This window comes from Bacillus rossius, chromosome 10 (assembly GCF_032445375.1).
Source record: "Bacillus rossius redtenbacheri isolate Brsri chromosome 10, Brsri_v3, whole genome shotgun sequence".
Taxonomy (NCBI): domain Eukaryota; kingdom Metazoa; phylum Arthropoda; class Insecta; order Phasmatodea; family Bacillidae; genus Bacillus; species Bacillus rossius.
Window position 1 is genome coordinate 26,435,331 of NC_086337.1, and position 27,232 is coordinate 26,462,562.

Genomic DNA, 27,232 nt, shown 5'->3' on the forward strand with positions numbered 1-27,232 from the left:
TTTGCACTGTCATGAAAACGCTCCTTCCAAATGCCTGTGTATCGAGATCTAAGATGTTACGCATCGAAAGGTTTCTTCAGTGTGTGGCGCGCCGCAACTTGGCCTGCCCTGTTCGTGAGATAATAATAATCAGCGGAGAAAGGCCTGTGCCTGGGAGCAACAGTCCACTGGGTCACGAGGTAAAACATTCCCGACGGCGTCAATCCTCGATTGCTTCCTCCAATCACCAAACGTCTCCACCCACTTTCAACAAACGATTTGGGGGAGGGGGGAGGAATACAAAAATATAGACACCACTGAAAGCGGCATACCCGCGTAAGCAATCGAAAACAGTGAGGTACATTTCCAACTCACATCAGATAACTTTATCTTGGACTTTATCTTGCACAGCATGTAATTAGAATTACATTAAATGGAGTTCAGTCTCTTTGACATTGAGGTCATACAGCCATGAAAAACTAAAATTCATTATTTCAGGAACGGGATTCTAACCCGGGTATGACCAAAAGCGATTAACTTTTTTTTTTGTCATTGAAGCGCCTCTCTCGCTAGAATTTCATTAAAAGTATGTCACCAAAATTAATGGATACGTCTTAAGGTGGGTTTACGATTGAAAATTAATAATTAAGACTTAAGACTTAGTCGTGTACTTACCATATGACTCTATTACCTCGTTTAGGGTAAAATCTCAATCCGGATTGAACCTGGAGTGGAGTGAGGAATCTAGATTAAAATATTACTTAAAACACTTGGAGTGAAGTGAGATAATCCACTCCACTTGTTGAGGTGGACTGGACTGAAGAATCCGGATTGAGATTTTACTTTAAACACGGACTGGAGTGAAAAGAAAACACGCACGAACAAGCCACCGCCATATTGCATTGTTTGTTATTGGTCTCGTTGCATTTCAGGCATAATTTGTGAAAATGGCAAAAAAAAGAGCAGAGGAATGTGTGGACAGAGATGGAAGTAGAGTTATTGTTGGACATAATGATTGAAAAGCGTATTTTAAGATTGCTGGACGGAAAAAACCACAACATTTTCAGTCCATGTTGACTCCAACTTCGATCTTGTTTACATTTCAATCTGGATTGTGATACTTACCATAAACGCATTTCGTCAGTCTATGTTCGTTACACATTCACTCCAAGTTCACTCCATTCCAGGTTCAATACGGATTGAAATTTTACCCTAAACGAGGCATATGTAAACTAGTGGAATGGTTTATGATTGTCGTGTGTGAATTTTGACGGGTCGTGTGCGAACCATATGATGACTTAAGACTTAACAGAAATGGTTATATTTTATATTTTTCGTTAAGACTTAAGGGAAGCGACCAATCACAACAAACCGGAACCTTTCAACCGGAAGTTTATGTCCTATTATTGGACCGAGCAAGGCAGTATTTAGGGTTAGAATTTGTATATTTGTCATTTGTAATCATCATCCATTTCGAAAAATAGATATCCCATTTGTCAATAACCTATTTCAAACCTGCTTCTCGGTTTCGAACAATGGCCGACCATGTGTTTTGTGCTGTGATTGGTTAGTATTAACGACTTCTATGTCAATCATAAACTGGAAAATGTAGTTTTGACTTAATCGTGTGCTCGATGTTAAGTTATAATTCTTAAGAAAATCAATCGTAAACCCAGCTTTACTCTTGAAGGACTTAAAAATTTGTGTTTCCAACATCGTACTAGTACTTAATTCTTTTATACCTATCAATTTCGTATTGTTTACAACTCTAGTCATTAAGCATAGTCAGAATAGCGTTTTGTTGTGGATACTGTCCATTCCCGTCTTGTTCTCAGTATCTCGCCTTTTTGATACATGTTCAGTAGCAGTGTGCTATATTCACTTGACTGATGCATCTGGTTCACGTGATAATAGAGAGCAGCACGGTAAATCTATTAATATAGACATTTAATTTTACTTTATTAGAGGGTTTTATTGCAATATTAGAATTTTATATTTGACCTTTACTGCACATTTCGTTCGCTTTCATTGCCTACCTACAGTAATTATGGAAAAAAAATAGCATTCGATAAAGAACAATTAACAAATTACCTTACAAACCTCAAAAACTCTTCGCGATGTATTATTTCTTCTTCTGCCGTATTTTAGTGACTATATTGTTACAAATTGAACTACATATTGTCTATTGGAGGCTATGTACTCTAAGGAACATAACCTTAAAATGGACGGGAGTCCGCGTTCCTTCTCTCACGAGACCAAAAATGGCAGCCTTCAATACTTAATCTGTATAGTGCCTTTAACCTCGACAGTTCAAGTTCACCGGATCCGCTCCACGCGACTGCGCAATCAGCACCTGACGTCATAGGTCACTTGAACCAATCATATGCCAGCTCCGACAGATCAGACCATGACGGGACAGTAAAATGTTCATTTAACCGGTGTCATTAGATCTCGTAAACGGATAAACTACTTGCGGTTACAGTTTATAATGAGTATAGTAAGTTATATACATAGTTACCATGGTAATTTTTCAAAAGAATCACTTGTCCATCATTCATGCCCCTATTTTCGTTATATACTATATAAATACATTATGATGCACATGTGGTAGCGTGGCCGAGCGGTCTAAGGCGCTGGTTTAAGGCACCAGTCTCTTCGGAGGCGTGGGTTCGAATCCCACCGCTGCCAAGGTTACTTTTTACATAACAGCTATACATTTAAAATGCATGGAGAAGGATATTTGTTTTCTAAACTTTCAGATTTATTTTAGTTTTATCCCAGGTATAATCAAATTATGTTAATGTACGTCTCTTATTTCATACCAAGTATGAGAAAGTCAGAGAAACGAATGAAAACATTACAATTTAATTTAATTAACATATTCTGACAGGCGTTCTGCTTAAATAGGTGTAATGTAATCAGGGCTATCAGAAACAACCTTATTCGCAATTACAATAAACAAATACATATTTAAAATACGTTTTAATTATTGGAATAGATAAAAATTAAAATTGCTGTTAACACCAGTCTAAATTATCGATCAGCCAAGTTCCACATTAAAACATTCTTATTCGATTCTATTAAAAATATGCGTTGAAGAAAAATTATTATTCGATATGATAAGCTATAAAGCAGAACACGTTTTTCTTTTTTAAAAAAGGAGGGGGAGATGGGTTTTTTTTTGCAGATGAAATGTTACACAGTTTGTAAGCAGGTAATATTTCTCTCCGACAGAACAAGTTGACCAATCCTGAGAGCCGAATCAATTGCTCCACCTCTTAACCCATAGATATTTCTCAAACATTACTCCATACTGTTGATATTAAACTTATACAAGCGTGTTTTGAATTATACTCGTACAACACAAGTATTGGTGTTGGCTTTTTTAAAAAAAATCAAGATGGAAAAATATATATTTTTTAATCACTGCAACGAATTTTTAAGGTGAAGTGTGTAAATAATTAACACACTTTTTATTTTATTTTAAATTTTAAAACCAATATGATGAATTCGGAATTTTGTAATACAATGTTTTAATGGTTTACATACAGTCTACCACAATACATAAAAATACTTCATTGCCATAATATGTTTAATGGGATTTAAAAAATGTTTATAGACTAAGCTACCACGACTTAATTTCCCATTTTCATTAATTTTATTTGTCGATTTGCAGAAATCAAACCATTCTGAATTAGCTGGGCCTGCAGGTCAACGGCCGCGTCATGGATGATGAATTTTTCTCCAACGTTTCGGTCCATTTTGCAATCAACATCTTCAGGCTGGCAGTGGCTTGAGGCAGCTTAACCGAGTGACGTGAATCGAAATCCTTATTTCCTACTCCCGTTACACTTAAAGCTTCGCAATATAGCCTCATTGTATGTTCATTTAAGAACTACTGAGAGCACAACTTAAGTTCAGCATTTAGTTTTTCATGGTGAGGTTATTCATTTATGTTTATTAACATAAGTCATATAAAATGTTTTTTTCATACCCAATATATAATATATCACAAATAGGCTATGCATTATTCTCTTTCATTTTAAATCAATGATATTATAAGGATTTAAAACTTTCTTTAAAGTTTGCTAAAAATTACATGTTATTTTGTATTTTATGTAACGCCAACATCATTTAACTCATAATTACTCATATTTGTTCTTTTGTTTTTTCAGGGAGGATTTACGAGAGCGACTTGGTGTGATTAACGAATATTAACTCGGCAGTTATTAAGGTAAACATTAGCAACGACACTACCAAATAATTAATGTCAGTTATTGCTGTTACATAGGGATAAAAAATGCGACAGCAGATGTTTACAGCCGTGGTAATTATACGACGTGTCTCAAAATTACGTTAAATAATTATTTTCCCAATTTTTTTTTTATTTTCAACCAAATTAAACGGTTCCACGATTATTTACAACAGACTCTCTACTTTCCACTGGCTGTGAACGTAGTAAACACTAAGTGTAGCCTAAACTATGTTTTTTTGTTGCCTTACTTTAGAAAGCTGTCAGCATAAAGCCAACAGTTAGTTATGTAACAACGAAACTTTCAATTGCATGACTTTATAAGAAACACGATCTTGGTTAAAGAGAGATAAACAGGAATAAATGCTAAAAAATTAAAACACTTTATTTGAACGTTCTCATAATTTGACTAAATAGCTCTTTTTGCCATTTGGAACGTTTTGGGTAAGCTAATTAAGCTTTACATATACGCGGTTTTAATGATAATATAATAACTTATATTTGCATGCAAAAGTTAACAATCTTAGTTTCAAATTCGCATTTCAGTTCAGTCAAAATAATCCAACTTACAAAAATCAACTGAAAACTAACATTTCTCAAGTTATATTCGTTATATAAACAGTTAATAATTGTCAAACGAATACGCTAAATAGTATGTTTTGTGTTGTTATATGTATCGACTAGAATGCCGAACTATCGATATGCGTGCTGATTTAATACATTGCCTGTATTTCTCCCGTTTTCCCCTTCAACATTGAAACGCGTGTGTACAAATGCAGAAGTTTGGAGACAATTTCACACTACGTAATTATTATAGACTGAGAAGCAACGTTTCAATAACATAAACACAGCCGCCATCAGAACAAAGAATGCCCACGCGATGTCTGAGATGGAAACGCTGTATTATTTTAGAGGTTCTTCCCGGGTTAAAAGTTGCACTCACGTAGCTGCCATTTGAGGAGAAGAGATATAAAAAAAGAAGTAAGGAGTCGCTAAGCACGTACTTAACAGTTACGTAAGACTAACCATCGTTCTGGTATTACTCTCGCTTTGGGGCGTGATTGTGCAATGACAAATTTTTCGTTTATGAAACGGTAGCGTCCTTCGCGGACAGGAGCAGCTCGAGTGCTGCAAGTCGTCGTGACGACGGCCGTCTCGTTATTGGCCCGTTCGGCCCCCGCTTCCCCCTCCCAACCTGCTGTGGTGTGTTGTGGAGGGGGGGGGGGGGAGGTTCGGTTTGTTTGCGACACGTCGCGGTCACGGGACCCGACTGAGCGAGTCGGCGAAGGCGCGTGCTGGGATAACCAGCAGCGGTTCACACGGATGAAAGCCACAACCGCGACCCGAACAGTTCCGAGGATTACCGAAGTAAATTGTTAGGTTATGTGCGGAAAGTTACAGATGGAGCATGAGCTCTGAGCACTGTGGCCAGTTTGTTCACGCAAGAAGATGGCGGCCATTTGTTTATATTCGTATATATATACATACATCACTTTTCACTTATGAGAAAATGCGAATTTCTTCATGTCACAATATGGCGGCGACCTGCTTCCCCCTTACGTCCCCTGGCTTCAGCAGAGATACCTAAAAACTGTGTTTATGCTCCATCTGTAACTTTCTCTAATCTCTGAGTCTAATGAACAACAGTTCTTTATTCTTTTTTGTTTCCGGTAGGGTAAGTTAGGTTGGTTCAGGTTATCGTAACTAAAATGGAAGGTTGGTAAGTTTAGGTTAGGGTTATTTAAAATACTCCATGACCTTAAAATGTATAAATCCTTGCAAAATTATTATTTTTTTTGCACAATATATCGTTCGGCAAACTTTGGAGAACTGTACATACGCGTGCTGCGCCTACACTGATAAAAAATATACTGTGCATGTACTTATAAATACGTGTTAGAAGATACAGATTTTTGTTTTATTTGTATTGGTCTGCATCTTTTAGTTTAATAAATACATAAATGATAGCGCCGCATTCATAATGTTACTGATAATCAAAACAAAGTTAAATGTCTCTGACGACATGTTTTGTTCCAACACAATTCTCTTAACTCCTAAATCACAGGAATTTATAAAGACGCTATTATATCTTGTAATAACTATTCGATTTTACAAAGTGACTTCCAGGATAGTTTCGCTATCATTAAGTTTCATTTGGCACAACAATGCACTCAGTCTTCCGGCTGTAACTCTCATGTGTAGAGACCCGGAAATTTCGTGGATTCGTATGGACTCAGGGTAGAATTCAAAGTCATAGTTGTGCTTAACACATGTTTTCTTTCCAATTGGTTGATTTCTTAGCGAGAACAATTTTGTCCTTGTCAATTGGCCCTGCCTGATTCGCTTACTTCTCTCCTGGCTGGGCATCGTTGGCTCACGTTGTTAGAGGGGCGTGTCCAAATAACTGCGGTCCATTCATGAACAAAGTGTGAGAGTGTGAAGGTTTACATGATAACTTGCGACTAAACGAATGCGCGAAATTTCCGTATCTCTACTCATGTGGTATCGGTTTGATTTCCGTATCTGTCAGTGAATCCGCATGGAACCAACTAGTGGCCCACTGGTGTAATTCGGATATGTTCGGATTAGCGAATCCTATGGTTCCCTCCAATTAAGGCTGGAGATATGAATGAGCATCAAGTATTACTTTTCCACCGCAAAGTAGGCTAATATTGGCACTCCTCTCGGATTTATTGGGTAGCAGAGTAGACTTGAAACACTTCCTGCATTTGCTTCTCTTTGATGATTATATACTGCAATGCTCTTAACACGCCTTTTACAGCCTGATCAAGCTAATTATAAACAAGAAGTGGTTGCGCTTTCACGTGTACAATGTATTTTTTTTTGTAAATGGAACAGAAATATCCGCGTAAAATTACAGATAATTGTAAATTTGTACATTTACATGAAAAAAAAAAGTATCACTGAAAAATAGTGTTCGCAGTAATTCTGGGTTTGGATTGTTAACCGGGCGTTTATGCTTTACGTTGTCCCAGTACCTCGAACAGTTAAAGTTATTTGTATTAACTGCGAACATAAACAAGCATAATAAAACAAATTATAGTTCATTTTGTGAATTTTTGATTATCATTTCCATTACTTAAAAAAATTATGTTTGCGTGAAGCATCAATTAAGATATAAAATTATTCATCGATTTTGTAATAAATGTACAGTATTATCTGGAAAAACGTATTTCATGTATGCAAAAATAACCGTAGTCATGTGTTATCAAAAAATATATATATATTTCTTGTAGTGTCACAAACGATTTCTTTCAATTTGTAAACGCACAGAAAAAGACGAGCTTGATTGATATAGACAAGTCGAGTCTAGCATGGGAGTCGGATGGATCAGCGAAGTGATCGCGGAGGTTTAACGTTTCAGCGGCGTGCCGGAATTGTTGTGGAGTATCGCGATGGATTCAAAATGTCGTTTCTCAGCCGTCCGCAGTTGCCTACACACCGCAAACAGGCGGTTAATAAGGGTCGCGCTGGCTCGTCTGAGGTCGCGCTGGCCCGTCTGAGGTCGCACTGGTTCGTCTGAGGTCGCACTGGCTCGTCTGAGGTCGCACTGGCCCATCGTAGGTCGCACTGGCTCGTCTGAGGTCGCACTGGCCCGTCTGAGGTCGCACTGGCCCGTCTGAGGTCGCACTGGTTCGTCTGAGGTCGCGCTGGCCCGTCTGAGGTCGCACTGGTTCGTCTGAGGTCGCACTGGTTCGTCTGAGGTCGCGCTGGCTCGTCTTAGGTCGCACTGGCCCGTCTGAGGTCGCACTGGTTCGTCTGAGGTCGCGCTGGCCCGTCTGAGGTCGCGCTGGCTCGTCTGATGTCGCGCTGGCTCGTCTGAGAACGCGCTGGCCCGTCTGAGGTCGCACTGGCTTGTCTGAGGTCGCGCTGGCTCGTCTGCGGTTGCGAGACGTCTTTCGTAGCACTCCCTCGCTCGCCGCCTGACTCGCCGCATCTGCGGAGAAAGTGGACGACCCCGAACCCCAGTTCAGGAATTTTTGCGGTTGTCGTCGCGTGCGCGAATCCCGGTTCGACCCCGAGAGGACGCTCGCCGCGTGCGACACGTCCGCCCTATTGCGACAGCCGAGGAGGACCGAGCTGGTGTCTGGGATACCGCGAGGAGCGGGCCGTTAATTATCCTCTCGTTGCTTCAGAAGACACACCGCAGGAGCTCAAAACCAGAAAATTGTGTTTATGACGCTCGCTAAATACCACACCGACACAGGTATATATCGCGGAAAGATTTCCAGTCCAGCTGTGATTTGGACATTAGTTTCTTTGACTGTGTTTCGTGGTTGGATTGGTTTATTTCAGTGACATGTGTACCGCCATTATAACCAGTCATAGCCGTCAAGTGCGGAAGCAAACGCGTCCTGAACAGGGCAATGGCTTCTGTTGCAAACGGCCGCCAATCACCTGAAGTCTTACGAGTCTTATTTCGCGAAAAACACATGGCTCTATGTATTAGCTAAGAGTCCTGCAGAATTCTCTTTATTTTTCCTATCAGACAGAACCTAATTTACTTCTACGTAAATAAGTCGGTGTCTTCTGTACATTGGCTGCTCGCTGCCTTCTATCTGGATTGCGTGCGATTGGGTCGTGTGAATCTCGTGATGTTCTTATTGGTTTCTTGTCCTTTAAGACGGGTCGAAACACCCATAACTAGAGACCTGCAAAATTCGCGGATTCAATTACCTCCAGGATAGACTCTACTACACTCAAACGCTCGGCAAATGCCACCTGTTCATTGGCTGCTGACTTGTGAGTCGTCTTGACCGAGTGTCTGTGATGCGACACTTCTTTGAGCGAGGGTCTCTAATTGGCCCTCAGTCCTCCATATTAACAGTGAACCAATTGCAGAAGCAGCGCTAAGGTATAATTATTTGAATTGTAGCATATCACGAAATGAATCCGCGAATTTTGCAGGTCTCTACCCACAACCAGTCATTTTTCGAGAGAAAAAATGTGAACGTCCTTTTAGTCTGCAATATGATATGTCCGCGCCAGCTGAGAAGCCACTGCCATTCAGGACGTATTTGCTTCCGCACTGAACTATTGTGATTGGCGTGTTGACAGTAGACATGTACGTGAAAGAGATTTGACCAATCATGATGCACAGATGACTCTCAGCTAGTCTCAAAATATTTTCGTGAAAACTGCATGCCTTCACTCAATGAGAGCATTCGTTCACACATGTGTTGGCGTGCATTCTAGCCGGGCTTTAAATAAAAACGCGAATTTGTTCAGGTAACAGGTAACAGCTCTAGTGACCTGTATAATGGACTCCACGCTCCTCAACATACTCAGTCAAATATCACATGTTCATTGACCACCAAACTTGGTAGACTTGTTAACGGTTATGCCTGCGACTCGATGATGTATTTGTCAAATGTTTTCTATTGGCTCAGAGTACTTCGGCTATAGACTGTGGCCCATCCGTAAACGCAGCACAAATGCAAACTTCTTTGAATGCTAGCTTCTCGTGAAATGAATTTGCGGATTTTTCCGGTCTCTTGTAAAAGCAGACACTGTCTCGGGTTTGAATCCGAGGCGTCTTTTGAATGCGAGTTCGGGGAAACTTTACGGCATCACCAAATATTTTTAGGTTTGATGACAAAAGGGTTCACATTGGTAACAGCTTTACGTAAGTCTCAAACTGTTCGCCTTAACGTCTGGTCAAAAATACACAGGAAATGCCTGCGATGAAACTGATGACTATTTAGAGAACAGTATTTTCGCGTTTTCATTGGGTCACAAAGTAGTCTGAAGATTTCAAATTTTGCATTGCTTGGATTTGATTGAACCGCAATATTACTGAAGACACAGCTTTCTTTGACCAGAAACCTACAAAAAACGCTATACTTTCTGGTACCGGGAGTGATCTAAACACTTTTGTGCACAAAGTCGGTGTCCATTGGTTGCTTTCATATCTCACCTTCCGGGACATCACGTTATTGGATTGTTAGAAATTTTTCTAATGTTACTATTGGTCCCTTTCATTCGGCGCGTGTCAAAAACGGCCGTTGGTACAACGAGAAAGCAGTTCAAGTTTATGTTGGTATGCATTCTAGCAAGAAACTCGCCCAGTCACGAAACACAGATGATGCCACAGTTTTTATACTCTTAGGTATAGTCTGAAAATATTTGAGCTAAAATTACATGCCCGTACGTATAACAGGTGATTATTTTTTAATGGGAAACACGGCTTGCTTTAGTGTCACAGTGGTTCCAAACCGGGAGAGATTTTTTTTTCTTGCCTGCACTTCCGTGGCAGTGGGTCGAGTACGCAGTAAAGCTGTCGGCAGTTGTTCCACTTGCTGCAGACGTGTTGTTGGAGATCTCTGGCGGATGTAGTTAAAGTCCCGCGGCCAATCGCAACCACCGTTACACCTGCTCCCTGCTCGAGGCCCCGTCAGCGAGCATCGCTGTCATTAAGGGCTCCTATTGATCGCCTCGTGATTGTTTTCGTACGTGCTCGCCGGCGGTCGCGGTCTTCTCGGGATATGCTCGTCAACTACCGCTAGTCGGACATTGGAGCCATGACAAGACACTTGTAGAGACCACTTTCAGAGAGCTCGCGTGGTCTGGAAATGGATTATTTTTACTAGTGATTATTAGGGTCTTGAAAATTGTCGCGTTTTCAATTAGGTACCTTTTTACGACGAACTCCACTATGCTCTACGCACTCGGGCCAAATTACACCTCGTTGGCTAATGACTCGTATGCCGGTCATTACTCTTGTTTCGGTTTGCTAAACCTCACCAAGGTAATTTACGACGGAAGACTCCGGGATCTTAGGTTGAATGGCATTGCTTTGTTGTATTGAATAAATAACGAGTAGAGAGAAAATATGCCGACTGGGAAAACTACCGAACAAAAGTTGATAACCTGTTAAGAATTTATATAGATAAGGAATTAAATAAAAAAGTTTAGGTAATTGCAACATAAAATACACACTGATATCGGGTCAGCCATAACAAAACATATTTATTTAAAACACAATAAAGAGTATTAATTGAGTATTCGTACATTCAAAACAAAACGGGGCCCCAACATTTTTTACTTAGTTACATCTTCACAATATGATTAATTAGTTACATTTTTCAAAATGATTATTACTTAGTTACATTTTCAAAATAATTAACGTAAATTTAAGATACAGAAAGAATTAAAATATTACTCAGGAATTAAATGTAGATTACGATGCCAAAGGGGTAGTTTGATGAAATAGTCGATGAAATTGCAAGATACGCGTGGCCGAAACAGGTTAACTACCCATGCTGCATGCTTAGGATTTAGTCGTCGAAAACTTTCCTGGGATATTTGTTGGCGGCTCCCATCGCCGTAGAACCACGGGACAAGCCCTGGGGTGCCCAGATGTTATGGGCGAAGCTTATGGATCACACCTCAGGCATGGGGCAGCGAGAGGTCGCCAACTCCCGGACCGCTAAACAAGTTTTTTAACAACAAAAAATTAAACTATCCCATAAATAATTATAAAACAATGATTCCCCGGGCAAGGGCGGTAAAACTCACCTAATGCGGTAGTAAATACACAACTTTCGACATGGATGTCGATAGATACGTGACGAGCACAAAAATTTTGATGTCTACATTATGGCTGACAAAAACAGAAAGGAAAGTGCTACCTTTTCCTTTCCAATATGAAGATGACCATAGATATGACAATACATAGAGATGAGAAACTTAAAAAGTTACACTTTCCTGCACTTAAGTGCAATAACTCAATAATTAATCTTAACCACAATATTAATATAAACAAAAGGAAAAAGGAATTTATGATGTTTAAAGTCTTTTAAAGTCTTTTAAAGTCCATATGTTTTTCTTTTAAATCCACAAATCTTAACAAAGACATAAATATCTTTTAACAAAAAAAAGATTTTTATACAAAAACAATTATTTCTTACAAATTGATACTTAAAATAATTATTATTTCATTATTCTTCAAATAATCAAAAGTTAAAAACAATGAGTTATTAAAAAAAGATATAAAAAAAAGTAGCCTCCCAGTTTGCATTTAATTAAACAACATATAAGCAATAATGGGCGCATGCCCACACAACAAGTGCACAACGGCACACACTCCCCCCCTCAAAGCACACCACTCTCTTAAAAAAAAAATCTTCTTTTTATATGGCAATCTATAAAACTTAAATGCACGAGAATGCAAAACATCAATATACGAGAGATATCAAAGATCAAAATATTAATTAATAAATATGTGTGTAGATGCAGAACAGAACAGGACAGGATGGTGATATGACTAGGTTGTTAATAACCTGAATAATAGACATATTAAGAAATATTAGCAATGTTTGAAAACATTAAGTCGCTAATGTTACAATTAACCTTTGGGAGTTGTATGGTAGGTAAAGATAAGTTTGACTTACCCAACCAAACATGTTAAAGGAAGAACCAAAGAAAACACTAGGAGTGACGAACAATTGGTAATGACGGAGTTAGTGGTGGAAACGAATGACCACGAATATGTTTTTGTCAACCAGATTATGGTAGACCTTGATTGTGTGTGTAAATTTGAAGGGTTTTTTTTTTTTTTTTTTTTTTTTGAGCCAAGATTTTGAACTGGATGCTAGAAGACCGGGAAAATGTTTTGGTGCAGTTCATATATTATGGTACACCTTGATTGTGTTTTGCGAAAAGTATGAGTAAAATACTCTTCCTATTAAGGATTTTTGGAGAATCACAGGATCAACTTCCTGCTATACTCAAGAAAACAGAGATGAAACAACAGACAATGCACCATGAGGAATATACACCTCTACATCAAAATGGGGACTACTCACCCCTTCACATTAAAATACTTAAATACTCACACAAATGAGTTGAACAACAAAACTCTGTCTCGAAATCGACATAAATTAGCTAAACGTAGGATTATCCCATACCTACGAGAGAAAAATCTCAAAGCTAGAGAAGAACGAAGACGACGACGAAGATCAAAATACGAAAAGGACGAAGAAAATGAATGAGTAATCGAAGAAACAAGCAGGACAGACGGGTGGTACAAATACTCAGGACCGCCAGTACATACTACAACAAAAGAGGACCATACCTCATATAAAAAAAAAATGCCCGTCGGCTTATTCAGAATAGTGGGGACTCCTTACCCCTCCTTATTCAGCTAAATGGGGGGTCTTCTACCTCCTCCATATTAACAAAATTGGGGATTCTCTACCCCTTCACATAAAAAAAATTGGGGATTCTTTACCCCTTCTTAAATCCTGGTCACTAAGATCCTGATCATACTATACCGCTCTGAACACTGCAGTTCATACAACACAGCATGCTAAAATTTAAAAAAGTTTCAAAATAGAAAAATACCTAATGAAAGTTTAACAAAACTTACATTGACAATACCGAACAAATACAAAAGAAATTTGAGCCACCAAAAAAAAGAAAACAAAATCTTAAAATGCTTATTCAAAACGACAACACAAAAATTGAAAATTAAAAGCAATTAAGAAAATGGCCGTCCAAAGATGAATGACTAAGTCCCATACCTTAGACACTCAAGAGATAATTTAGCACCTGCAAAAGCAAGCTTGACCACTAACGCAAAATGTAACATGAACAAATTTAAGATTCAGCAAAAGGGAAGTGAATAAAAAACTGCCTGTAATTAATCTAAGAAAATGTTATAAGAAGAAATCAAAGTAGAAACCATACCTTACAATGAAGAATGTGCCACTATACGACAGTCTCACCAAGCAGAGCTCCACTACACGAAATTCACCAGAGATGGCTGAAACGGTGAGTCGCAGCAACACCGAGCCGAAGCCGCAACCACCCTAGCAAACTCCATGCAGCAGACACCCCACCGGAAAGATGTCATACAGCAACAACCTAGTACACAAAATTAAAACAAAAGGAACATCTAAATTCAAAACCAAAAACTTGCAAAACAAAATAATTGAAAAAATAATTAAGTTGATGACACTACACTGTGTAATGTGTGGAACACATGTGAAATGGCTGTATCGTGTGGAAGATGTACAAGACACACAACACCTACACAACACACCACATCCCCACATGAACTAACAACACATAACCTATAAAACAGAAATTTCAAAAAAAAGTATATGTTTTGGATGACCAGACAAGAAACAAAACGGATATATTAAAATGTTATTTTAAAAGATGACACTAGCAAGACAAACAAAATAGAAAAGCAATGAATCAAAGCTAGCACTCAAAAAAAAATATTAATTATTATTTAAAAACAAATAAACTCACAAAACATATTAATCTAAATTTAAACTATTATTAAAAATGAGTGATTGGATCTTCCATGGCAGATATATGGTTTGATAAAAAAATGACTGAGGCCTGCAAAAAATGAAAAGTGCTGGTGAAGCCTAAACACTTCTCAACAGGACTTGGCACTGGCTCACTGGCTCTGGCTCAGAGGACCTGCCTAAAATAAAAAGTTGACCAAAGTCGACAACACAATTAAAACACAACCCAAATATCGTCTGGAAGTCACTTACTCCCAGAATAGAAAATTACATACATACCTTGTATCAAAACTATAAAACTTTATAATAGTGCTTAAAGAAAAGATTCAAAAGAGAAAACGACAAAATTCTAACAAGAAAACCACTGACCTTTTACTGCATCTCACTGAAACAAAATAATTAAAACAAAACAAAGCAAAATAGTGAAATTTAAATGAAAAAAATTAATAGGCTCAAGAGAAAAAATTTAAATGATGATCCAACACAATTTAAGACAAAAAGAATATATTACCCAAATACTTGATTCAAAAGTAAATATACTGCAAATTAGATACTTATAAAACAATACCATAACCTCAATTATTAAACTGTGCAATGAAAAGCACTAGAACACACATTAAATGAACTCATTAGGAAAACGGCAAAATGTCTCTGAAAAGAAATCAATATCTAAAATACATACCCAAGATGACCTATAACAAAACATGGGCAGAAGAAACAACATAAGAGATTATTAAAACAACCTGCTATAAAAAGAACTTATTAAATGATGGCAACAAAAACTAAAAATACCTATCATGGTTAGGTAACGAAAAACGTGCCCCAATTGGTGATACACGAAAAGTAAACAAAACATCCTCAATTAAAAAATTCCCTGAAGTAACAACAGTAAACCACAGACCACTCAACACATGAAAATCTGCAAAATAAGATTTAAAAAAATTAAAGTATCATGAAAACGAGAAATAATATTCAAAAAATTCTCTGAACAAACAAAACTTGCATCAATATTTAAACTGAAATACCATTTAGAATTATGTTAATAAAGAATATGCAAATAATATTATCTATCATTAAAACAATTACAGTTTTGTACTTTAAAATATTAGCTAAGAGATTACAAAAAAAATAGTTTACCAATATTAAAAATACTATTAAAATTCATAAAAAGAATTAGGTATTTAAGATTGCAAAAGGTAAGAGATATCACACAAAAGAGAATGTTTATGAGTTATTTTACACAACAAAATATTTAAGGTTATAAAATCTTAAAATTAAAATTATGATTTAGTTTCTTCACAATTGTATATATAAAACAAAATAATAACATAGTAAACAGCAAACCACGCTCTGCTACCATCTTTATGCCGGTCATTACTCTTGTTTCGGTTTGCTAAACCTCACCAAGGTAATTTACGACGGAAGACTCCGGGATCTTAGGTTGAATGGCATTGCTTTGTTGTATTGAATAAATAACGAGTAGAGAGAAAATATGCCGACTGGGAAAACTACCGAACAAAAGTTGATAACCTGTTAAGAATTTATATAGATAAGGAATTAAATAAAAAAGTTTAGGTAATTGCAACATAAAATACACACTGATATCGGGTCAGCCATAACAAAACATATTTATTTAAAACACAATAAAGAGTATTAATTGAGTATTCGTACATTCAAAACAAAACGGGGCCCCAACATTTTTTACTTAGTTACATCTTCACAATATGATTAATTAGTTACATTTTTCAAAATGATTATTACTTAGTTACATCTTCACAATATGATTAATTAGTTACATTTTTCAAAATGATTATTACTTAGTTACATTTTCAAAATAATTAACGTAAATTTAAGATACAGAAAGAATTAAAATATTACTCAGGAATTAAATGTAGATTACGATGCCAAAGGGGTAGTTTGATGAAATAGTCGATGAAATTGCAAGATACGCGTGGCCGAAACAGGTTAACTACCCATGCTGCATGCTTAGGATTTAGTCGTCGAAAACTTTCCTGGGATATTTGTTGGCGGCTCCCATCGCCGTAGAACCACGGGACAAGCCCTGGGGTGCCCAGATGTTATGGGCGAAGCTTATGGATCACACCTCAGGCATGGGGCAGCGAGAGGTCGCCAACTCCCGGACCGCTAAACAAGTTTTTTAACAACAAAAAATTAAACTATCCCATAAATAATTATAAAACAATGATTCCCCGGGCAAGGGCGGTAAAACTCACCTAATGCGGTAGTAAATACACAACTTTCGACATGGATGTCGATAGATACGTGACGAGCACAAAAATTTTGATGTCTACATTATGGCTGACAAAAACAGAAAGGAAAGTGCTACCTTTTCCTTTCCAATATGAAGATGACCATAGATATGACAATACATAGAGATGAGAAACTTAAAAAGTTACACTTTCCTGCACTTAAGTGCAATAACTCAATAATTAATCTTAACCACAATATTAATATAAACAAAAGGAAAAAGGAATTTATGATGTTTAAAGTCTTTTAAAGTCTTTTAAAGTCCATATGTTTTTCTTTTAAATCCACAAATCTTAACAAAGACATAAATATCTTTTAACAAAAAAAAGATTTTTATACAAAAACAATTATTTCTTACAAATTGATACTTAAAATAATTATTATTTCATTATTCTTCAAATAATCAAAAGTTAAAAACAATGAGTTATTAAAAAAAGATATAAAAAAAAGTAGCCTCCCAGTTTGCATTTAATTAAACAACATATAAGCAATAATGGGCGCATGCCCACACAACAAGTGCACAACGGCACACTCGTGATACCTCTCAACTGGCGTGATTTTCATTCTATATTTCTTATTGTTGAAGGTTTATCATTGGCTTAAACACGTGGTCCATCACTACGGACACCTGTATTTCGCGAATACATTTCGTGTCAAAGGTAGTTTACAAAACACTGTAGCTTTTTTCATGTAGCTATTGGTAGAGACCTTAAAAATTCGCGGGTCCATTACGTGATATGCTAAAATTCAAATAATTATACCTTAGTGCTGCTTCTGCCATTGGTTCACTGTTAATCTGGAGGACTGAGGGCCAATTAGAGACCCTCACTCATAGAAGTGTCGAATCACAGGCCACCCAGTCGTGACGACTCACGAGTCAACAGCCAATGAACAGTTGGCAGTTGCCCGAGTGTGTAAAGGATATTGGAGTCCATCCTAAAGGTCATTGAACCCGCAAATTTTTTCGGTCTCTATCTATTGGCTGTGGTCGGTGAGACGTATTTTTCCGCACTTGACGCAGCCAATGAAAATGTGCGTACCGTACTGCTGCACTCCTACAACTCGCCATAAATTTAAGCAAAAACTACAGTGTTTTATGAAATAGCTTGACACGAAATGTATTCGCGAAATGCAGGTGTCCTTACCAATCACTGAAGCAGACAAAAAGATAAACGTATTTGGATTCTAGTCCGTCGCGAAATGAAACTGCGAATTATCTCTGTCGCTAGTAATTATAAGTTTTTTTCTCCTGCACGTACTATTATAAAACTTATAATTACTAGTCTACTTTGCTATCCAATAAATACGTGAAATAAACGTGCCTCCATCAATAATGTGAAAATTATTTTCAGAGGGCGGAAATTAAAAGTTTTTTTTTTTCGCCTGCATGTACTATTATTAATAGAGACCTGTAAAATTCGCGATTTCGAATCCCTAAAGGATAGACTCTATGATCCTCTATGCACTCGTGTAAATTACATCTGCTGATTGGTTACCGACTCGTAACACCTGTTGACTGGAATGATCGTGATTCGCTAATTCTTCTTTTAAAGATTTTTCATTGGCCCAGAGTCCTTCAGATAAACTGTGGCCCAATCACTGAAGCAAAATAATGTCAATAGTATTTGGACTCTATCCTATCGCGAAATGAATCCGCGAATTTTACAGGTCTCTAACTATTAATAAACGTTTAATTTCCGCGTTATGGAAATAATTTTCACATTATTGATAGAGCCACGGTTATTTCACTGATTTTTTGGATAGCAAAGTAGACTTGAAGCACATGTACATCTGTTTCACGTTCATGATTGGGAAACGGTGCTCTTTACGCCCCCCTGACGACCCTTACCAATTTATAGAGACATGCAAAATTCGCGGATTCATTTCGCGATAGGCTATCATCAAAACAACTATACCTTCGTACCGCTTCTGCGATTGGCCCACATTTTATCCGGGGAACTGTGAGCCAATGGGAAACACTAAACCAAGAAAGTGACGAATTACGGACAGCCTAGTTGAGACGTCTCACGCGTCAGTAGCCAATGAACAGATGTCATTTCCGCGAGTATTCAAAGGACTGTGGAGTCTATCCTAGAGGTCAATGAATCCGCGAATTTTGCAGGTCTCTACCAATGTATAACGAGGTGCAGAAGTGGTTACCCAATAACATGTATCCCACCGAAGGATGTGACATTCTTATAGACAAATGCATTCTAAAAAAGGGTTTTTGAGGTGACAACGTCTAATAAATCGATGAACGCCGGCTCACGCACGAAAAAGTGTCCCGTTACACACTTTATCCCGTTACGCTGTGTCCCGTTACGCTCATTGTACGCTTGCGCCGCATCTATATCTTTTCCACTCGATTGGAACAACCATCTATTTGACTTTTTCGAGGCACATTAAACTTGAAACACTCCCATTCGTTTCCTACTTTTCTTATCATCGTCCTATCCTTAACAGAATAACACAGATTGGAAAAAGTTAAATAGCAAACATGTATAAAAGTTATAGTTAAAATAATCTTTTTGCTAAAGTAATAAACATATTTGAATTAATGAATGCAAATAAAAGTAAATTTATCAATTAAATTGTAGATTTCATTTCACTCCTTTGTATCCATACCAAATAGTGATAATTCAATAAAAATTATTCAATTTTATTCATGAAAGTATGCAATCATTTCATCAATGTTTTGTTATGACGTTGTCACGTTAAACTATCGTCCGTAAACCGACTTTACAGACAACCAATTTTTTTTATTAAATACAGGTAAGTTTAGTCTAGTCTGTGGTTATGGAAATCCGTCAAATAATCGGGGTTTTAATTTGCTGATGATAATTATAAACAAGAAAAATGCGCCGTATAGAAATAAAAGCCAACGAGCAACGCTGAGGAAAACACGTGACTAATCATGCGTGATCCGGAGAGAAGGTGAGATTTGGCAGCAGTGAGTGCCCACGTGACATCGACTTAGTTACGCCCAGGTTTGAGCACTGTGTTTATTTTTGTAAATGGAACAGAAATACTACTGTAGGCCTATAGATACCGCAAAAATTCAGGATAGAATCTACTATTCTCTGCACACTCGGGCAAATGCCACCTGTACTACACTGGCTGCTGACTTGTGAGAGGTCTCGACTGGGTGGCCTGTGATTTGACACTTCTATGAGTGAGGGTCTCTAATTGGCTCTCAGTTCTCCAGATTAATAGTGAACCAATGGAAGAAGCAGCACTGAGGTTTAATTATTTGAATTTTAGCATAACACGAAAAGAATCCGCCAATTTTTCAGGTCTCTTCTAATGTAAAATTACAAAAACTTGTACATTTATACATTTTCCTGAAAACAACTGTATCACTACAAAATAGTGTTCGCTTCAATTCCGGGTTTGGATTCTTACCCGGGTATTTATGCTTTTTGTCCCATTACCTCCAATAGTTAAAGTTATTTGTAAACCGTTCCCTGAATATCTTTCGACTATTAACTGTGCACATAATAAGCAAAATGAAACAAAAAAGTTCAGTTAGTGAATATTCGATTATCTTTTTATTGGTTTAAAAATTATGTTGTAATCAAACATCAAATAAAAATATATGATTATACGCCCATTTTCGTTAGAAATACTTAGTATTATAAGTTATTGAAGTTCCTGCATGGAACACATTCGTGAGATAAATTATATTATTACTGCGCGCCAGCTCGGAGGAGACACCGCTATAGAAGCACCAGCCAGTGGTTCCCTGGATAGCTTTCTCATATTAACTGCGCACATTATTAAGCACAACAAAACAAAATAAAAACAAAGTATTAAATATTCGATTACCTTTTAAGTGATTGGAAAATAAAATGCCTATTCTGGAATTAATCATCAATTAAAATATACCATTTTTCCTAAGAAATACTCTGTATTATCTCGAAGAAACATATTTTTCTATATGTGCGAAAATAACCATAGATAGCAATGTGTAGAGACCGGAAAAATTCGCGAATTCGTTTCGCGATAGGCTAAAATACAAAATAGTTATACCTCAGTGCTGCCTCTGCTATTGGCCTCACAACTCACCTGGGATGACTCTGGGCTAATGAGAAACGCCCGACCAAAGCTTTATCGAATCACAGGCTGCTACGTTGGGACGCCTCACAAGACAGCAGCCAATTAAATGGGTGACATTTTGACCGAGTGTACGTATAACTGTGGAGTTCATCCTATACAGGACATTGAACCCGCGAATTTTTCCCGTCCGTAGGCCAATGTGTTGTACAAAAGCTACAATATCTATTTCTTGGCAACTGGTGTCCAGAGGAAACAGAAAAAAAAAAATATATATATATATATATTTTCATATGTACACGGAGAAAAAGGTTTGTTTGAATCAAACAAATATTTGTTTATATGTGGGGAAACAAATATTTACTTGCTGTAACAAAATATATTGTTAGCTTAACCAAACTTGGTAAGTAACAAAATTGATATGTTACACCTAACCAAATATACAGTTGAGTTGACAAAATCATTTTGGTTGGGTCAACAGAATCTTTCCTTCTACAACATATTTGTTTGAATAAACAAAATATATTTATTTCGCCATATACAAACAAATACTTTGTTGAGGCAAGCAAACCTTTCTCTCAGTGATAGGAACGGCGTGCAGAAGTCGTACATGCGCTCTCGACACATCGAACGACGGTCGGGGTGGTGGAAGGGGGTGGTCGCACGAAGAGAACAGGTCCGAGAGGGGGTGGGGCGGTAGCCGCGACTTTCTATACGGCGGCCAGGCGTCGGTCAAGGGTCGGCGTCGCTGGGAAAGCTTCGGTGCCCCCCGCTGAGGACACTGACACGTGACAGCACGACGCCGTTCCCCCCTCCCCCTCCCCCCGGGTCATCGCGCGGATTTGCCACCGGAGGACCTGGGAAATGCGCGGATTCAATTCCGAGACAGGCTGGACTAGAGACACTTGTACCATCGTGCCGAGTCTGGCTCACAGTTCGCCCAGCCGAGAAACTCTCGACCAGAGAAAAAAAATTGTCCGATCAGTAGAGACCGGAAAAATTCGCGGATTCATTTCGTGATGGGCTGAAATTCAAACATGTGTACAATTCTGCTGCTGTTCTGCTATTGGCTCGCAGTTTAAACTGGAGCTCTCTGGGCCAATGAGAGACCATCGACCAAACAAGCGTCGAATCACAAGCTACCCACTGGAGACGCCTCACAATTTAGTACCCAATGAACACGCGCGTTTACTTGAGAAATGCAGAGGATAATGGAGGATATCCTAGAGGTCATTGAATCCGCGAATTTTTCCTGTCCCTACCAATCAGAGACTAAACGGCGAAGACGTCTCTTGAGTCAGTAGCCAACGAACAAGGGACATTTGCCTAAGGACACATGTGTTTCGCAAATACATTTCGGCTCAAAGTATTTCACAAAACACTGTAACTTTTTTTTTGAGTTATGGCTAGAGACAAGAAAAATTCGCGGGTTCAAAGTCGTCTCGACTGGGTAGCCTGTGATTCGATACTTCCATGGTAGAGCGTCTCTAATTGGCTCACAGTCCTCCAGATTAAAAGTGAACCAATGGCAGAAGCAGCACAAAGGTATAATTGTTTGAATGTTAGTATATCATGAAATGAATCCACGAATATTTCCGGTCTCTAGTTATGGCGAATTGTGAGCGTTCAGGTGTACGCAGATATATATTTTTAATGTTAAAATTTAATTTATAATATTTCACCTTTTAAAAAGTATAACTTCAGCAAATTATATAAAAGAGTGGGTAAATATTGCATATTTATAAAACATACCACTTAACTTACATCCTGCTTGATTAGCTTCAGAGATACGACTTTCATAATAAAAAAAACTTGACCGCCTTTTCACCCCTTATGCGGTCGAATATAGAAAAATGGTAAAGATTAAAACATGATATTAAATCATGATTTTGTACGTTACTCATGCTCGGTTTTCACCTTCATATTAGTTTGCTTGGTTATATGATTTATTACTATAAAAACTAACGTGCCCCGTTTCACTGCTTTTGGGGTGGAATATCGAAAAAATGGTAAAGGTACCCTACTTAATTATTTATTTACGTTATTTATGCTAAGAATCTTTCATCCAGCTTTGTTTGCTATTAATTATGAATTTATCATGATATAACTAAACTTATTCTCCTTTTACACCCTTAAAAGACGAAATTCGTAAAACTTAGAAAATACAATTTGTATCCCTATATGCTTAATGTCATTCTTAATTTATAACCCTTAGATATAGAAGATTCAGAAAAATGAACTTTTTCTTTAAACTAAATTAACCCCTTTACCGCCCTTAGGGGTGGAATCTTGAAAATAACTTAAATAATAATTTAATAGTTACATAGTCATTTTTACCGTTAATTTAAGTCTTACGTAATTAATTTCGGAGATACATCTTTTAAAAAATAAATTAGGACCAACCCCGTTTCAACCCCAATTAAAAGACCAATTTTATTAAATGCAAAAAAAAACATAACTCTAGATTCGAGTTATTTTTAATTTCTAACTTCTTATTCCTACTAAATTTTAAGTGTTAGGTTTTTGTTTTAAAAACACACCTAACCATTTTACCAACCTTAGGGTTTAATTCGGTAAACTGGTAAAATTGTGGTTAGTAATTTTCTTATGTTTATTATTGGTACCCAAAATAATTTATTATGTTTAATTTAATCCAGAGATACAAATTTATTCATCTAAAATTTGTACATACCCTATTATACTCTTGGGGTGGCATTTCGCAAAATGTAAAAATTGTGGTTGTTAGTTTTCGTTGATTTTTCATTGGTATCCAATGTAATTTATTACTCTGAATTAAATTCGAAGTTAAATTTATTTATCTTAAAAACATATTCAACCATTTTTCACCCCTTACGGCTGGAGTTTCACAAATAGTAATATTATGGGCGATAGATTTTTGTGTGTTTATTATTAATCCATTGTATATTTTGTTATGCTTGGTTAGCTTATGAGATATAATTAACTATCTTCAATCCATATTTAACTCTTTTTCACCTCTTAGTTGAATTTCACAAAATGGTAATTTTTTGTTAGTCGTTTTATTATGTTTATTATTGGCACCAAAATAATTTTATATCAATAATTGTATTCGAAGATATGATTATTAATCTTAAAATTAAACTTTTTCACCCCTTAGGGATTGTATTTCGCAAAATATAAAAATTGTGTTTGGTATTTTTTGTATTGTTATTATATAATTTATTTCTTTATTTAATTCGGAGGTTTAATTATTATTATTAAAAATATTCTTAACCCTTTTTCACTCCTTATGTGTGGCATTTCGCAAAATATAAAAATTGTAGTTGCTATTTTTAGAATGTTAGTTTTGGTAACCGGTGTCATTTATTACGCTTGATTAAATACGGAAATATAATTATTAATATTAAAAATATACTTTCCCTTTTCTCACCCCTTAGGGGTTGAATTTCGAAAAATTTAATTTTTTTGTTTTGATGTCTTGGTATGTTAATTATTGGTACCGAATATATTTTCTTTGGCTTGATTAGTTTCAGAGATATAATTAATTATCTGGAAAAAAATATTTACCCCAATTTAACTCCCTTAGGGGTAGAATTTTGAAATTATAAACAGCTTAGTTTTTAAGTTAGTCAAATACCTTTCTAATAAAAAAAAGGTTCTTCAAAATCCGTCAAGTAGTTTTCGATTGATGCTCGAACAAACAGACAAAAAAAATCAATAATTTAAATAGTCGTGTCCGACAATTCTTTCCTAATTTCATCCAACGTACAGACTTTTGGCCTCGAGCAGTTTTTATTATCAGTATAGATTATTTTATCGTAAAAATGCAGCATACAAACACACAATTTTAGTAGAATAAGAGTTACAAAGCAGTATTTATTTAAATAAAAACAATGACACCGTAATAATCATTGATTTTTTTTTTAATAGACTAAGAATAAAACCATAGAATCTTGTCCACTGATTGTGGGCGTGGCCAGTTGTTTGGCGGGCCGGAATAACGCTGATTCTCGCGGGGAGGAAAACGGGGACGCACCACAACGCCGAAATACCACAACGCCGAACGTACAATAACGCCGAAAACCATAACGCCGAATGCCAAATTGACTACAACGCCGACAGCTAGAAAACTGCTGTGTACCACAACGCCGAATTACCACAACACCGAAATACATTAACGCCGAAAAATGTCATTGCAGGACTGCCACTAAGGTTAGGTTAGATAAGGTAAGGTAAGGTAAGGTTAGGTTAGGTTAGGCTAGCCTAGGTTAGGTTATGCTGTGGTATTTCGGCGTTTAGATACATTTAAGAAACACACACAAATTCATTCAGTTGTTTTTCATTTTGCTCCTGTGCCCCCCCCCCTACCCACAGCAACATTTTTCGGCGTTACTGTATTTCGGCGTTGTGGTACACAGCAGTTTTCTAGCTGTCGGCGTTGCGGTCAATTTGGCATTCGGCGTTATGGCATTCGGCGTTATTGTACGTTCGGCGTTGTGGAAACGACCCGAGGAAAACTTTGGCGAGGAGTCTGGTGGGGGAAGGGGGGACGCGATGACGATGGGGGGAGGGGGAAGAGGGGAAGAGAAGACGCCCCAGCCAGTCTAGCGCCGAGGACCCGTCAAGACACCCGGGTGTTTGAGAGACACACACAGGTCGTCGGCAGTTCAGCTGCTGCTCGGAGACCTCCTAGAGACTCCCTGGCGGAAGGATACAGGTGAGGTCCTACTTGGGAACACAGCCACGCATTCCCGTCGGGCTCAACAACCGCTAAAGCCATCGACCCTGTATGTACTCACGAGCTCCTCACGGCAAATGTGTTTTTTTTTGTAAATGGAACAAAAATTGTTCATTTAAAAATACAAATATTTGTAAATTTTATTTACATTTACACGAAAATCAACTGTATGATTGCAAAATACTGGGTTAGGATTTTTACCCGGGCATTTATACGTTGTGTTGCCCCAGTACCTCCAATAGCTAAAGTTATTTGTAAACAGTTCCGTGAGTACATTTTAGTATCAACTGCGCATATTAATAAACATAATTAATACATCAGAAAGTCAATTTATTCAATATTCAATTATTTTTTATGTGGTTAAAAAAATTATGCTTAAATGAAACATCAATAAAAAATATAAAATTATTCGCTTATTTTCGTACGTAATACTCAGTATTATCTTTAAAAACACAAAAATACCAATGGCCATGTGTTGTAAAATATACAATATCTTTCGTGTAGTATGTATTACAAACTATTTCTTGGAAACTGGTTTCCAAAGGAATCTTTTTTAGAAGTACAGAAATTTTTTTTTCGATTGTAATGGCATATGCAAAATTATAAATAAAAACTTATAGTATTTCCTTTAATTTACCTGCTATGTCTAATTTCAAAACAGTTTAATGCAAATTTATACAGTAGTTAAAACACTTTAAAGAATTTTCTGTTTTTGGTGAGGATTTACACAGTCAAAGTTTTTATTATAATTTCATAGAAATATGTAAATTTGAGTTATTTCTGCATGGGGATTCCCTGTTCACTCTGCAAATCGAAAACGTACATGCTGTATTAGGGGGGAAATGGATCGGAAAAGGGGGATGCTGGCAACTGGCCAATCAAAGTTCGGATGCGTTCGCCTTTTGACTCTCTCCTCCTTCAACTATGGCGTCTTGTCAAAAAAAAATTTTAAAACTGAAATCCCTGCTGTTTTTTTTTGTTCGCATATTAGATACCTATATTCGGAATTGGGATTCGATTCATCATTGGAAAAAATATCATTTTTAAATTGAAATTTTTCTTGAATGTGTTATTTCGTTAGATGTAAATGTATCGAGCGGTCGAGCAGTGGTTTCTTCGTATGTGTGGTGGGCCACTGCCTGGGCCAAAATATGGCCCGCAAGTCATGACTTGTCCGCGACACAGAAAAAAAAAAAATTCTGACATTTTACAAAAGGGTCCTTTGGAAACCAGCTGTACAGAAATAGTTTGTAAAATTACAAGAAAAATATTGCATATTCCTACTACACATGGCTATGGTTATTTCTGCATGTATGAAATAATACTTAGTATTTCTTACGAAAAATTGGGGGTTATTTTATATTTTGATGTTTCATTCAATGTATATTATTCTACACCATGAAAAAGATGATCGAATATTCAATAATTGTACCTAATTTTTTTATGCTTACTAATGTGCGCAGTTGATAATGGAAAACGATTCAGGGAAAGGTTTAGAAATAACTATTGGAAGTTGTGGAATAACACAAAGCAGAAATGCCCGGCTAAGAAAACGAACCCAGTATTACTGCGAACGCTATTTTGTAGTGATACAGTTCCTTTCCTTCATGTAAATGTAAAAACGTACAAGTATCTGTAATTTTTTCATGAATAGAGCTGTTCTAGTAACAAAAAAAAAAT

The 27,232-nt window shown here is 37.1% G+C and overlaps 1 non-coding gene across 1 annotated transcript; it reads left to right on the forward strand.

The window, feature by feature from the left end:
• Positions 1 to 2,585: 2,585 nt before the first annotated feature.
• Trnal-aag (transfer RNA leucine (anticodon AAG)) lies at positions 2,586 to 2,667 on the forward strand. The gene has a single exon. It is a non-coding gene; the product is annotated as a tRNA-Leu (tRNA).
• The last annotated feature ends 24,565 nt before the right edge of the window (positions 2,668 to 27,232 follow it).